This window comes from Oryctolagus cuniculus, chromosome 9, assembly GCF_964237555.1.
Source record: "Oryctolagus cuniculus chromosome 9, mOryCun1.1, whole genome shotgun sequence".
NCBI lineage: Eukaryota > Metazoa > Chordata > Mammalia > Lagomorpha > Leporidae > Oryctolagus > Oryctolagus cuniculus.
Genome location: NC_091440.1, coordinates 49,571,464 through 49,586,000, shown reverse-complemented (window position 1 = coordinate 49,586,000; position 14,537 = coordinate 49,571,464). Strand labels below are relative to the sequence as shown.

At 34.8% G+C, this 14,537-nt stretch overlaps 1 non-coding gene across 1 annotated transcript; it reads right to left on the bottom strand.

The window, feature by feature from the left end:
• Nucleotides 1-1,253: 1,253 nt before the first annotated feature.
• Nucleotides 1,254-1,361, bottom strand: LOC127492198 (U6 spliceosomal RNA). The gene has a single exon (XR_007921358.1). It is a non-coding gene; the product is annotated as a U6 spliceosomal RNA (small nuclear RNA).
• Between the last annotated feature and the right edge of the window lie 13,176 nt (nucleotides 1,362-14,537).

Genomic DNA, 14,537 nt, shown 5'->3' with positions numbered 1-14,537 from the left:
ATCATCTATTATTTTTCACTTTATGTTTCTGTGTGGGAGCAAACTGTTGAAATCCTTACTTAATGTATACTAAGCTGATCTTCTGTATATTAAGATAATCGAAAATGAATCTTGATGTGAATGGAAGGGGAGAGGGAGTGGGAAACGGGAGGGTAGTGTGTGGGAGGGACGGTATGTGGGGGAAGCCATTGTAATCCATAAATCGTATTTTGGAAATTTATATTCATTAAATAAAAGTTAAAAAAAAAGGAGTTAGAATAAAAAAAAATACAAGTTTAGACTGTATAATGTTGTCCAATACAGTAGCCATTAGTTGTATGTGGCTGTATACATTTTCAAATAAAATTGAAAATTCAGTTCCTCAAAAAAAAATAAAAAATAAAAAAATAAAGTCATAGAGAAATGTTATTCAGTATGCATCTAATGAAACAGTGGTATAAAATACGTAAATCTAATGAGGTTTGTCAAATGTCACAGATTTTTAAGAGTAAGCTGGAAGTCTTCGTGTTGAATTTAACTACCAGGAAGTTGGTGACCTTGGCAAGAGTGGCTTGCAGGAACAGAGTAGATCTAGCACAGTGAACTCGATTGAGATGATTATTAAATGGAATGTTTTCTTAAGAATCTTGACTATGAAAGAAAGATAGTATTGTTGCTTAAGATGGAAAATATGTATGCAAATTTATACTGTGATGGGAAAGAAAGGACTAGAGAGAGGATGCATCCGTATATGTAAGATATGAAATGGAGATCTTAATTGGTGAAAAAGCTGAGATGGATTGATGGAATTTGAATGAAAAACAACTGAATTGACATGTCTTTCACAGAGGATAGGAAACAAAGATAGATGCTGGCACATTCTGGTATTGTGATATGTGGTGAGCTTCAGTATAATGTCTCATGATTATTTTCTAGAATTGAATGATAAAATGGTTTTCTAAAAATGTACTTAATTATTTGAGAGGCAGAAAGACACAGGCAGACAGAGATCTCTCATCCATGATTGGACAATGCAGAAGCTGAGAGGAATTCAGTCTAGGTTTCCCATGTAGATATCAGGAATCCAAATAATTGAGTCACTTCTAACTGCCTCCTATGGTATTCAGTGGCAGGAAAGCAGATTTTGGGGTGGAAATGAGACTTTAGCCCAGACGCTGATATGGAATGTAGGCATTTTAACTGTCTTCATAACCACTAGACCAAATACCCACCCCTGAAGTGAACTCTTGGAGTGTAATGTATCTGGGTAAGTGAATGACTGAAGAAAGCACTCAAGGTTTGCGTGTCATCCTTGCACAGGGGCCATGCTAATCCTCTCTGTATCGTTCCAATTTTAGTATATGTGCTGCCGAAGTGAGCGCAAGCACTCAAGGTTTGAATTTTAACTGTGCTGAATAAATAAGACAGGTATATAGAACAATATAGAATGGCTTCTTTAAATGTCCAGTGATGGGTATCCATTCACCTACAAATATAATAATGAAACAAACATGGCTCGGAAAAGCAACAAAACTAAATGATGTAGGTTTGGGTATAGGCATAATTATGTAGTTGATAGAATTACTGAATTATGGACATAGCAATGAATAATAGGGTGTGGTGGACAGTCACAGTAGTAAACTAGAAGTAAAATAAAAGAGTAGAAATTATGAGCCCTGTAGTTATATAACATCACTCATGTTTCTCTTGTACCATTTCAAAAATTACATGGAAACCTGAGTATGTGTAATGCAAAAAGGGTAGATACATCAAAGTGAACTTTTTATTTTTTCCTTAAATTACCCAAGTAATTTAATCAATTATTGACTTGCAGGTTTATGTTGAAAAGATAGTTTTATTTTTAGATAAATTTAGAAAAATAAATCTATATACACAGTTTCAGTTTTGTTAAACTTATAAACATGGAAAATTTCTTTAAAATGATAATATATAACTTAAATGTCCAGGAACAGTATAAAATATCTCTGTTTTTGATCACTATTTACAGTCACATGGCCACATAAAAGTATGTAAATTTGGGACTCTCAAAGTACGTTAAACCAGCATATCTTAATCATAGTCATAAAGTGAAGTTGGTCCTGTGGGTTAAATCAGGAGAATGTAATGAGTTTTTGAGCAGAATATTGTTGGTGAGTCACTGCATCTTCATTTTCTCTCTTTTCTTTTTTTAACAAAATTATCAGCAAGCTGGAAGTTGACCTCAACACAGAAAACCCTACTACTGGATGTTAAATTTAACTGTTTTGCTTAAATTTGTGATGTCTATCTGTCCAGAGACTAGAAAATAACTAGAATAAAGGAGCAAACGTGTTATTATCACTGTGACCTTATCTAGCACTAAAGGTAGAATTTTTTTTTTTTTACTTTTATTTAATGAATATAAATTTCCAAAGTACGGCTTATGGATTACAATGGCTTCCCCCCATAACGTCCCTCCCACCCGCAACCCTCCCCTTTCCCACTCCCTCTCCCCTTTCAATCACATCAAGATTCATTTTCGATTCTCTTTATATACAGAAGATCAGTTTAGCATACATTAAGTAAAGATTTCAACAGTTTGCTCCCACACAGAAACATAAAGTGAAAAATAATAGATGATTTTTTAAATGATGATGAAATCAGATCAGACCTATTGTCATGTTTAATCCCAGTGAGAGTCAAGTTGGGAGTTGATAATTTCTTCTTCTTCTTCTTCTTTTTTTTTTTTTAAAGAAGATCAGTTTAGTATACATTAAGTAAAGATTTCAACAGTTTGCACCCACATAGAAACACAAAGTGAAATATACTGTTAGAGTACTCGTTATAGCATTAAATCTCAATACACAGCACATTAAGGACAGAGATCCTACATGAGGAGTAAGTGCACAGTGACTCCTGTTGTTGACTTTACAAATTGACACTCCTGTCTATGGCATCAGTAGTCTCCCTATGCTCCAGTCATGAGTTTCCAAGGCTATGGAAGCCCCTTGAGTTCTCCTACTCTTATCTTGTTTAGACAAGGTCATAGTCAAAGTGGAGGTTCTCTCCTCCCTTCAGAGAAAGGTACCTCCTTCTTTGAAGATAAAGGTAGAATTAATTATGAAATCAAGTTATGATTGTTAAAGTAAGTTGTTCAAATATCAAGAAAAATACCAAAGAGTTGTCTATAAATGATTAAATGAAAGGAATGAGGGAAAAAAGGGTACTGAATTAGTCTTCTTAATTATATAAACCATATGAAGCAGAAAATTAACCTTTCTTTGATATGATATTCACATATTAGGCATCAACTATAACACTTCAGAATAAAGCACAAAATTTTAAATGCAGAGCTTTCAAATAAAATACTGTTTCCATAAGATTTGAAGAAATTAAAGAGAACTCATCCTTTTAAAATTTTAATTCATGAAATATAGATATTCCTGGATTAAATTCATTCATTTAGAAGCATATTCTCTAAAAATGTTGGGATATATATATATATATACACACACATATATAAATGATTAAGTCATATTCTTATTGTCTTATTTATGACTCCTAGTATGAAAAGTAGCAGAAAACCTAGAAAAACATAATTTAAGTAAAATAGAATTTTTGGTCTTCACTAAAAATCCAAAGGTATGATTTGTACAAAGGGCTATTATTTGCCATTAATATTGGGATAGGGTCTGAGTCCATTATTTTTTCTTTTTTGGTTCTTTTGATTGAAGTTAACAAAATAACTGAGGCAGTTCTGAGCTCCTGTATGCAAACCACACAATCCTATGCATCTGAAAGTTACTCTTTCTAACACAAATCCTATTCTTTGCTGTAATTGGATGAACCTGGACCAGTAATTATAGTATAAATGAACTAGGATCACTGTTAATTCCCTGAACCAAGATGATTCTGACTCCCAGAGGTAGGGATGGATTTAACCCCAACTCAAATGTATTGTGTTCCACATTGGTTATAGTTTATTGGTTTTAGGACTCAGAGACCATGGATGACACACATGATGAAGTTCTCTATTAGTCATTTAAAGTAGTGAGAAGTTAGTAGTGATTTATCTGGGGCCATGAGCAGAGACAGATCTACCAAAGGATATATTGCAGGAAATGTAATATCTTTAAAAAATTTAAGACTAATAATAAAGACAACTAAAAGTTGCTGTGCTTCCTAGTATATCCAATCTCTGGAAATTCTAAACAAAGTCAGTGATGAAATACTCATCCTAATATTCTTTAGTCTACCTAAATTTTATTACAATATATGTATAATTTATGAGCAGTAAATGCACATATTCAAGTACATAATCTGACAATTTTTACCCTCATGTGTACCTACATAACCACTAATTCCCCAGTCAATATAAACCATGTACATCAGCTCTGGAAGTGTTCCTTTGCCACTTTTCAAGTAATTTCCTTATAAATTTCCGAAAGTTAACAATGCCATGAGTAATATCATTATAGATTAGTGATGTGACTTCATATTAATATAATCACATACTGAGTATTCTTTTTATTTCATTTTTTCGTATTGAATGTAGTATTTTCCAGTATCAGTATTTATTCAATTTATCAGGGAGTAATATTAGTCCTTTGTATGAATACAGCATAATACATTCATCTACCTTCTCTTTCTGCATATTTCTGGATATATATTTCTTCCCTCCTTTTACCAGATTTTGTCTATGATTTTGTCTATTAATACAGGTTCTTTCCATAACTTTTTTTTTTTTTTTTTTTTTTTTTACTGGAAAGACAGAGTAACAGAGAAATAGTGAGACCGAGAGGGAGAAGAGGAACTGGGAGTAGGGTAGAAGAGGAGACAAAGAGAGAGAAATTGCATTTAATAGTTCAATCCTCAAATGTCCACAAACTGTGGGAGTAGGTCAGGTTGAAGCCAGGAGCCAGGAACTCCATCCACTGCTCCCACGTAGTTGGGATTGGTCTAAGCATTTGAATCACCATCTGCTGCCTCCCAGGTGCATTAAGAAAGAATCTGGGGCCGGTGCAGCGGCTCACTAGGCTAATCCTCTGCCTTGCAGCGCCGGCACACGGGGTTCTAGTCCCGGATGGGGCACCGGATTCTGTCCCGGTTGCCCCTCTTCCAGGCCAGCTCTCTGCTGTGGCCAGGGAGTGCAGTGGAGGATGGCCCAAGTGCTTGGGCCCTGCACCCCATGGGAGACCAGGAGAAGCACCTGGCTCCTGCCTTCGGATAGGCACAGTGCGCCGGCCGCAGCGCGCCGGTTGTGGCGGCCATTGGAGGGTGAACCAACGGCAAAGGAAGACCTTTCTCTCTGTCTCTCTCTCTCAATGTCCACTCTGCCTGTCAAAAAAAAAAAAAAAAGGATCTGGATCAGAAGCAGAGAGTAGCTGGGGCTTGAATTGACACTCTTCTTAAGTGTGGCTTAAACTTCTGTGTCACGTGAAAGGAGCTTGTAACAGGTATTCTTTTATGATACCTTTATAAACATGATGTCATTTTCTTTGAGCACAAGGAAAAGCAGTATAATTGGCAACAAGGTAGTTTTATTTAAAATTTATAGAATGGTGCCAAGAATGTTTCAAAGTACTTGCTCTATGTTCAGCATTTTTAAAACTTGCGTGAAAGTTCCAGTATATCCATATCCTTTTTGGCCCTTATTTTTTCAATCTGTCCATATTGAGCCTTTCTTCTGCTGTGTACATCTACTTTATTCTGATCTAAATACATATTTGTCTAATGATAAATGATATTGAGCACTATCTGAATCAACCATTTGGGTATTATTCTTTATGTTAAACCTTTTTCTCAAGTAATAACTACTCGAATACTACACCTAAAGTTGGCAAAATTCTGACACATTGAAATTAATGAAAAAGTCTTATGATTATTTTTCTTTATTTTCTATCTTTCGTGGTCCTTTTGCTCTTCCCCTAAATATCATGATATATGGAATCTGTTATGCCATTTCTTCTATACCGTGTCCCAGACCATAGCAAAGTAACTCTACATATATTAATGGAATTCAACAAATTCATTCATAATTGTATACATACTTATTATGAACATATTTTCCTAAAATGACAGTAGATCCCAAACATTACAGAACTACATTATACTATCCTGGAAGCTTTCCATCCTTTGTTATTGCATCCTGAAATCATAAGAAGACTATTACACCCTGTAGTAGTCAGGGTGGTTGTGATGGTTTAGCACATTTATATTCGGGCCAATGAAATATCTTAGTGGGAAAGATCTTCATAGTACTTCAGTTTCCCAGTTTCTTTAAACAGATTTCTATTCCCCCAAATTCTTATATGAAATAACCTCTAAGGTGACTGTGTCTGGATATAGGAACTTTAAGAGGGTAATTAACAACAAATGAGGTCAAAATCCAGTGGAACTGGTGTCTTTATAAGAGAGAGATAGACCCATATGCCTCTCTCTCTCCCTCCCTCCTCTCTCTCCCCTGTCTCCTCTCCCTTCTCCTCTCTTTCCCTCCAACCCCGTCTCTCTCCTAAATCCATACATGAAAAGCCATGTAAAGAAGGTTGCCAGGAATAAAATCCTGATCAGAAACTAATCTTGGTGTCACTTTAAAAAAATTTCTGTTGTTTAGGTCACCCCCTTTAAGGTATATCATGGGGCATCATTGGAAGAGTAACATACCAGTCCTCTCGTGCTTTCTCTCAAGCTGTTTGCTAGAGTCATCCTTCTAAGGGTTTAGGGATCTCACTGTTCTTACCAATTCGGTAAATCTACACAGACCTCCAGAAGTAATTTACATTTGGTCTCTACACATTTCAGCACTCCTTCGACTGAGTAGAGAAAAACATGCTTGTAATTGTAAGTAAAGTATAAAACAAATGTGCTCATTTTCCTGTTCCCAACACCTGTTGGTTGTGTTTAATAATTTATTAATATTTTCTTTGTTACCTAACTTACTTAGGTATGTTACTTAACATACCTAACATCTTCTGATCCAATGCCTGATGCTTAAGTCTAAAACAGTCATAAGGGCAGAAATATCCTATAGAATGGTAATTTATGGTATTGATATTTTCATAAAAATATTCAAACATTGTATACACAAAGTTCTATATAGAGAAAAACATTTGATGTTCAGAGAATGACTCCTGATCATTACCATCAAATCCCTACTTCAACTATAAAAACTATCAATGATTTATGGGGATTTCCTTTCCATTAATGGCAGTTGTGTGTGGGGGCTCTGCATCTGTAGATTCAACAAATTGTAGATCAAAAGTGTTCTTTAAGGCTCATCTGTGTTGAACATAAATGTACTTTTACTTGTCATCATTCCATCGACATTACAGTATAGCAATAATTCATAAATCATTTACATTACACTAATTATTACAGGTAATATAGAGATGATTTATGGTGTACCAGAGGATGTGTGCAGGCTACATACAAATGCTACATGATTTTATATAAAGGTTTAAGTATCCTTGGATTTTGTTAACCCTGAGGGGTCCAATAACCAATTCCTTTCACACAGCCAGGGATGACTGCCCATTTATTGCATATAGTGACTATATATCATTCATTTCTTAATTTAGGAAATAATACTTATTAAAGTGGCACTCAATCAAGTCAAATGGAACATGAGAGAAGAGGTTCTGTTTAAAGTGTTCGTGAGTATTGGGTTATCACATGTCCCTGATTTCAAAGTAGTGCTTCAAAATAGAACAACCAAAGTCTATATTGTTGAACACTATTTAATGCAATAATTTTAACAAAAATATATCTTATTTGTTTACATTTATATGCTTAGCATTTAGCACAATGGTCAAAAATGTAATTTTGATGAAAGAGTAAATTATCATATCCAGCATAACTTAAAAAATGTGAAATATTTAGGACACCAATTACCAATGCTGATTAAGGTAAATGATTAGCGACTTCCAAATTAATAAATTTGAATCTAACTATTTATTTCCTGAGTTTTCCTGTGAAGAATCCCAAATATAATATATCAGGTATATATTTGCCAGTGACATTTTAACAAACATTCAAACTGTTATTATGTGTAAGATACATTATTTTAAAAAGAAAAGAAAAAAAAAAAAAACTCTGAGAATTCAGACCTAAAAGCAAACTAGTTCTGATGCTGCACATACTTTCTACTTTATTGAAGTTCGTTAAGAAATAACCTGAACAGTTTTACTAGAATATTAAAAGACGATAGCCTAAATATACCCAGCAAGGAAATACAGAAAATATTGTATGCTGCAAAATATGAAAACCTATTAATTTACAGTAAATGTTGGCAGTAATTTAAGCTAATTGCTATGTTTTTTATTTTTTTGATTTAAACTCATCCTATTTTCATAGTAAATTAACAAAACTGGAAAGAAATGATTTTGATTTTAATAAATTAATTAAAATTTATCAACAGTCATTTTTATTATTTTTTAATTTAAGCTTCTAATAGTCCATTTGCTTGGTTTCACAGTGGTATATGCATTTATTTATTTTGGTTATTAACTTCGCGAATAATTTTAAAACTGTACTGTCCTTACAAGATAATACTGATATCTGCTAATTATCATCAGTAATTGATGCATTCATTTTGTACCATTAGTAGTTCTTAGGTATTCATAAAACTTTCATTTCTACTAATAAAGCAAAGAGTTGTTTTGAAGTTCTGATGATTTAGAAAGCAATATATGGAGAATTTTGTAAAGAAAAAGAAATATTATGAGGATTTTATGATAATGAAATGTAAGAATATATTTCCCTAATTAAATAATTTCAATTTGAACTGTATTACCCATTATTATTTTTAATATAAATGGATCCAAATCCGTTATTTTAACAAAATAAATAAAGAAGAATAATATCAAGATTTGTTATATTATTTTTTCTTGTCAAAAGAACACTTTTGATTGATCATATTCAATATAGATAACTGAAAATAAATATAATTTCTATTTTGAAGGTTTTTACTACCATTTTGTATTGTGTATATATTATTAATATCACCAAAATTTAGAAAATATTTATTTCAAATGCAAATGCATTGTTCTATGAAAGCACTTATATTATACTTTAAGAAAGGATCTTGAATAATATATTCTAAGTAAAAATAGCATTTTATCCTAATTAAAGGCTCATTATTTCATTACATGTATTCTTGTCCTAATTGTTGGACTTACACTGTGAACAAAGGTATATTTTCAAATTTCAAATTATAATTTCACATTATGCATAATAAAACACATGTAATTATGAATCTAACAGTAGCTATAATATTATTTATTAAAAGATGTTGCCATGTGAATTACCATTGACATAATTACAACAGGAAAAAAATATATACAGCTACCATATATAGACATCAAAATCTAAAACAAGGAAACAGACAAAAGCAGATATCTAAGCATGAATTAAAATCAGTTATGTAGAATTTCTTATGAAAAACATAAGAGTACATTATACACCTAAAACTTCAAATATTAAAATATAAGACAAGATATTGTATTTCACAATATACCATTTTTCAAATACACTTTGTGACATATTCTATAAATAAGCTCTATTTATCAAATTGTCTAGTAAGAAATAAAATAATTTTATTTTCTATTCTACAATAATTATAGCGTTAAATCTTCATGATAGAAGTCTTAAATGTTGATACAAAGGAATTAAGAGCAAGTGTTTGTGCCAAAATTTCATCTTAAAAAGTGTCAAAATAGACACTTTTTTTGTGTTCTTAAAGGAGTGTATCAATACATTAGCTTTTGAGTTTCACAGCAAATGCATGATAATTACTACAATATAATTTTAGCGATTCACATGTTAATGTATTAATACAAAAAAAACAGATTCAATGTGGTCCAAAAATACTTTCCCTCCCCTCCTTCTTTTTGTTTTTTTGGACAGGCAGAATGGACAGTGAGAAAGAAATGTCTTCCTTTCCCCTTTGGTTCACCTCCCAATGGCCGCTGCAGCCGGCACACCACGCTGATCCGAAGCCAGGAGCCAGGTGCCTCTCCTGGTCTCCCATGTAGGTGCAGGGCCCAAGCCCAAAGTGCCATCCTCCACTGCACTCCCGGGCCACAGCAGAGAGCTGGACTGGAAGAGGAGCGACCTGGATAGAACTGGAGCCCTGACTGGGACTAGAACCCAGGGTGCCAGCGCCCCAGGCAGAGGATTAGCCTATTGAGCCATGGCACCGGCCCCCTCCTTCTTTCTTGAAAGTAGACACATAAACTGTTTTGAGGAATCATGAGTTGGGGCCAGCATTGCAGCATCATGGGTTAAGCCACATTCCATATTGGCTGAAGATTATGTCCCAGCTGACTACTTCCTATCCAGCTCCCTGCCAATAACCTGAGAAAAGCAGCAGTAGATGGACCAAGAGCTTGAGCACCTGTCAACTTCGTGGGAAACGTGGATGAAGCTCCTGGCTCCTGGTTTTTGACTGGTCTACTCCTGGCCATTACAGTCAATTGAGGAGTGAACCAGTAGATAGAAGATCTCTCTCTCTTTCTCCCCCCCCCGCCCCCACTTTTGAACACTGAATTAATATTTTTTTGACAGGCAGAGTTACACAGTGAGAGAGAGAGACAGAGAGAAAGGTCTTCCTTTTTCTGTTGGTTCACCCCCCAAATGGCTGCTACGGCCATCGCGCTGTGGCTGGCACACTACGCCGATCCGAAACCAGGAGCCAGGTGCTTCCTCCCATGCGGGTCCAGGGCCCAAGGACCTGGACCATCCTCCACTGCACTCCCGGGCCACAGCAGAGAGCTGGACTGGAAAAGGAGCAACCGGGACAGAATCCAGCGCCCCAACCAGGACTAGAACCTGGGGTGCCGGTGCCGCTGGCAGAGGATTTGTTTAATGAGCCACAGCTTAGTCCCTGAATTAACATTGAACAAAAAATCACTGCAGAGAAGAATGAAAGTTTATTAATTATTCTACTCATTCTGAATTAAAACAGAAAAAGTGAAATCTAAAATGTAATACACATAGCAGTTAAGAAAAAAATGGCGTCCGCGGCTGCAGGTCGAGGCCGAGGAAGCCTGGGCTACCACGTGGACCCCAGGAGCGCCCGCTTCCCGGAGCTGCTGCAGGACCTTGAGAAACAGCAGCGCAAGCGCCTCAAGGAGGAGAAGCAAAGACAGAAAAAGGAGGCGCCGGGGGCCGCCCCTGAAAAAAAAATAGGCCTAGGTCATCTGAAGAATGTTATTATCATCTGGTGTGTTGAAACAGTGTATGTAGAGCAGTTTGTGGAGGAACTCAGCAATCATTTTGTAATATTAAATTTTAAATATCTTTTATAACTAAGTAGTGATATTTATTAGGCAATTAAATATATATATTTGTATAGTGTGAGAGTAAAATATAGTCTACAGCCAGACCACCCTGAACATGCTCAAACTCATTTGAGAGAAAAGTATGGATAGGGTTTATGATTTTTGAGAATGTAGTATATATGTAGCATTTAAATATATATAAGACCAAAAAGAGAGTACACACACACACACACGCACACAAATATATGTATATCAATCATGAATGGAAACCCTGTAAAGTAGAACATCCCAGAAGCCAACTGAAAATTTTATCAAGGCCAAGGACATAATCTTTTCCTTAACTGCTCATGGGTAGTCATAATAGCCTTTTGTGCATAAAATATAATAAACCTTGTTTTATTTTTCTATATGGAATTTAAGTGACCATGACAAGCACCATTCTTGTGGCGAACTGAGAATGAATATCTGATTGAGGAGGGACTAGAAGGGGAACATTTTATCAAGAGCAGGAATGGGAATAAAACTTTAGAAGTTATAATAAAGAATTTTGAGGAGACCTATGAGGAAAATAGAAGTGTTCAAGACATAATATTTCATAAGATGTTCAAATATCAGGCGAGAAAATACATAGTAGAGAACAAAGAAGCAAACTTGAATAATAGAAATGGCATGCACAATTTAAATTTGAGGATCTCTAATATTATTTTCCAATGAAAGAAATACATAAGCTTACAAAAATCATCAGGTTAAATTTTTTTTTCAGATAACTAGAAATTAATCAAAGTCATGCAACAATCCAGGAATTGTTTCCAAGAGAGAAAAAAAAAAGGCTAAATTGTGGCAGGGACAGTGAACACCTTTTAAATTGCCCTAGTTCCATTTCCACTGTCCATCTCAGTTGCACTCCAGGAATAAAACAAGCAAACAAAACAAAAAATAACCATGTGTTATAAGAACTAGTATTGTAGAAATCATTGAAGATGAGCAGACTAAAATTTCTTCAAAGGCTCATTCACAGAAAATTGTTACATTCCCTGTCTTGTGGTTTCTCATTTGCCAATCTCTCAGTACCTGATATGAGGCAGAGTTTGCTTGACATGAAATGCTTATTCCCAGGACATTGCCAAAAAAAAAAAAAAAAAAACTACAAACAATTATTTAATGTTGCAGCTCCCTCAGTGGAAGATAAGTTGAGTCAGACAATCGATGAATCAAAGAGATTAAAAAGAAATACTGGGGATATTTCTATAAATTATAACATAAGAGGACTCAACTCAAATACAGGGGTGTGTGCATGACCAGGGATGTACTTGTGATAAACAAGGGTCAGAGAAGCTCTCACTTCTAGCTGACCTTGAGCCTCTGAGCAAACAAGAAGTGAAGCATAAGGCAGGAGAATCAAGCAGCAGAGTGTTAAAGTAGGTTACAATACGCATATAGAGCACTTGGGCAAAAACTGAGAGAATAACTGGCTCTAGGAGATCTTCTGTCACCTTTAGCTGAACACTAAATTCATATGATTATGCAGTTTATCTTTAATCTGAAAGGCAAGAAAAGTGGATTCTTCTCTAACTTTCCAGAAAATAATACAGTCTTGCCAGCACGGTGATTTCAACTCAGACTTATTTTGCCTACCAAAATTTAAAATAATAAATTATATTGTTTAAGGCTCTAACAGTATGATAATTTTTATAGCAGCAAAAGGAAATACATACATGTAAATATTGTGTATGATATGTGCACCTATGTTTTAATAAGATTTGTAATAATTCATTGCATTGGAATATTTTCTCTACTTAATTAGAGATTTAAGTATGGACATTAAAAATAATATCTCTCATTAAGTTGAGAAAAGGGAATGTTTGCACATTGTTAGGGGTAATGAAACTGGTGTCACCATTGTAGGAAACAGTATAGAGAATACAAGAAAAACAAAAAATACAACTACCATATGATCTAGCAATCTCACTATAGAGTATATATCCAGGGAAATGAAATCAGTCTGTCGAAGAGACATCTGCACTCCCTTATTGATTGCTGCAATGTTCACAATAGACAAGAAATAGAAGCAACCTAAGTGTCTGTCTATTGATGAATGGATAAACAATGCGGTATATTTAGACAGTGGGATACTGCTCATCCATAAACAAGGATGTGATGTTGTCATCTGCACCTAGAATTGGAAGTCTTCAGGTGAAGTGAAGTGAGCTAACCACAAAAAGACAAGTGTCACATGATCTCAACCATCCATGGAATATTAAAAATTAAAAAAAATGGTTTCTGGAAGATAGAGGTATAACGCTGAATACGAAGCCTGTGGAGGAAATGGGGATTGAAAAGATGGGGAATGGTTCATGAATGAATATTAAGGTATGGTTGTATAGAAGGAAGAATTTTTGGGATTCTATTTCACAGTAGGATGACTACAGAAAATGTAAATACACTGCATAATTCTGTGTGAAAAAATGAAAAAGATAGGAATTTGAATAATTAAGCAACAAAGAATGCTAAATGTTTGAGGAAACAAGCCTCCTACTTGTTAAGATTGAATGTTATGCAATGAATACGTGTGTAAAGATATCACATGGTTTTTAATAAATATGTACAATTTCATGTCTGCTAAAAAAAAGAAACCATGATATTTTAAAACCAATCCCATGAATTCAATCACTATATTAATCTACTCATAATGTTGTATTTGCCCAAAACTTAGCTATTTTCACCAATGTAATACTGTTATTTGATATTTGCTTGAGTTTTCTGGTTACATCAGTATGATTTTTACTGGTATCGCTGTGGTAACAGTGTGTATATGGCATAACACAGTAATCACAAATGCATGTTTAATTTCAAGTGATTTAATCAATTAATGAGTGCTGAAACAAAGTTATGTTTTTCAATTGAATGGGACATTTGATGCAGCAATTAAGAGGTCTCTGGGTTGGGTAGGGAGCAGCATTTTGTGGGTAAAGCTGCCACCTGAGATGATAACATCCCATATGTGCAGCCATTCAGGTCCTGGCTGCTCCTCTTCTGATTCAACTTCCTGGTAATGTCCTGGGAAAAGCAGCAGAAGAGGCCCAAGTACTTGGACCCCTTCCACCCATGTGGGAGACCCAGAAGAGCTGGTGGCCCCTGATTTCATTCTGGCTTAATGCTGGCCATTGTGGCCACCTTGGGAGTGAATTGAAGAATGGAAGATAGAAGATCTCTCTCTGTCTCCCTCTCTCTCTCTGTAATTCTGACTTTTACATAAGCAAATGATATATATTATATTACTTATATTCATTTATTATATAT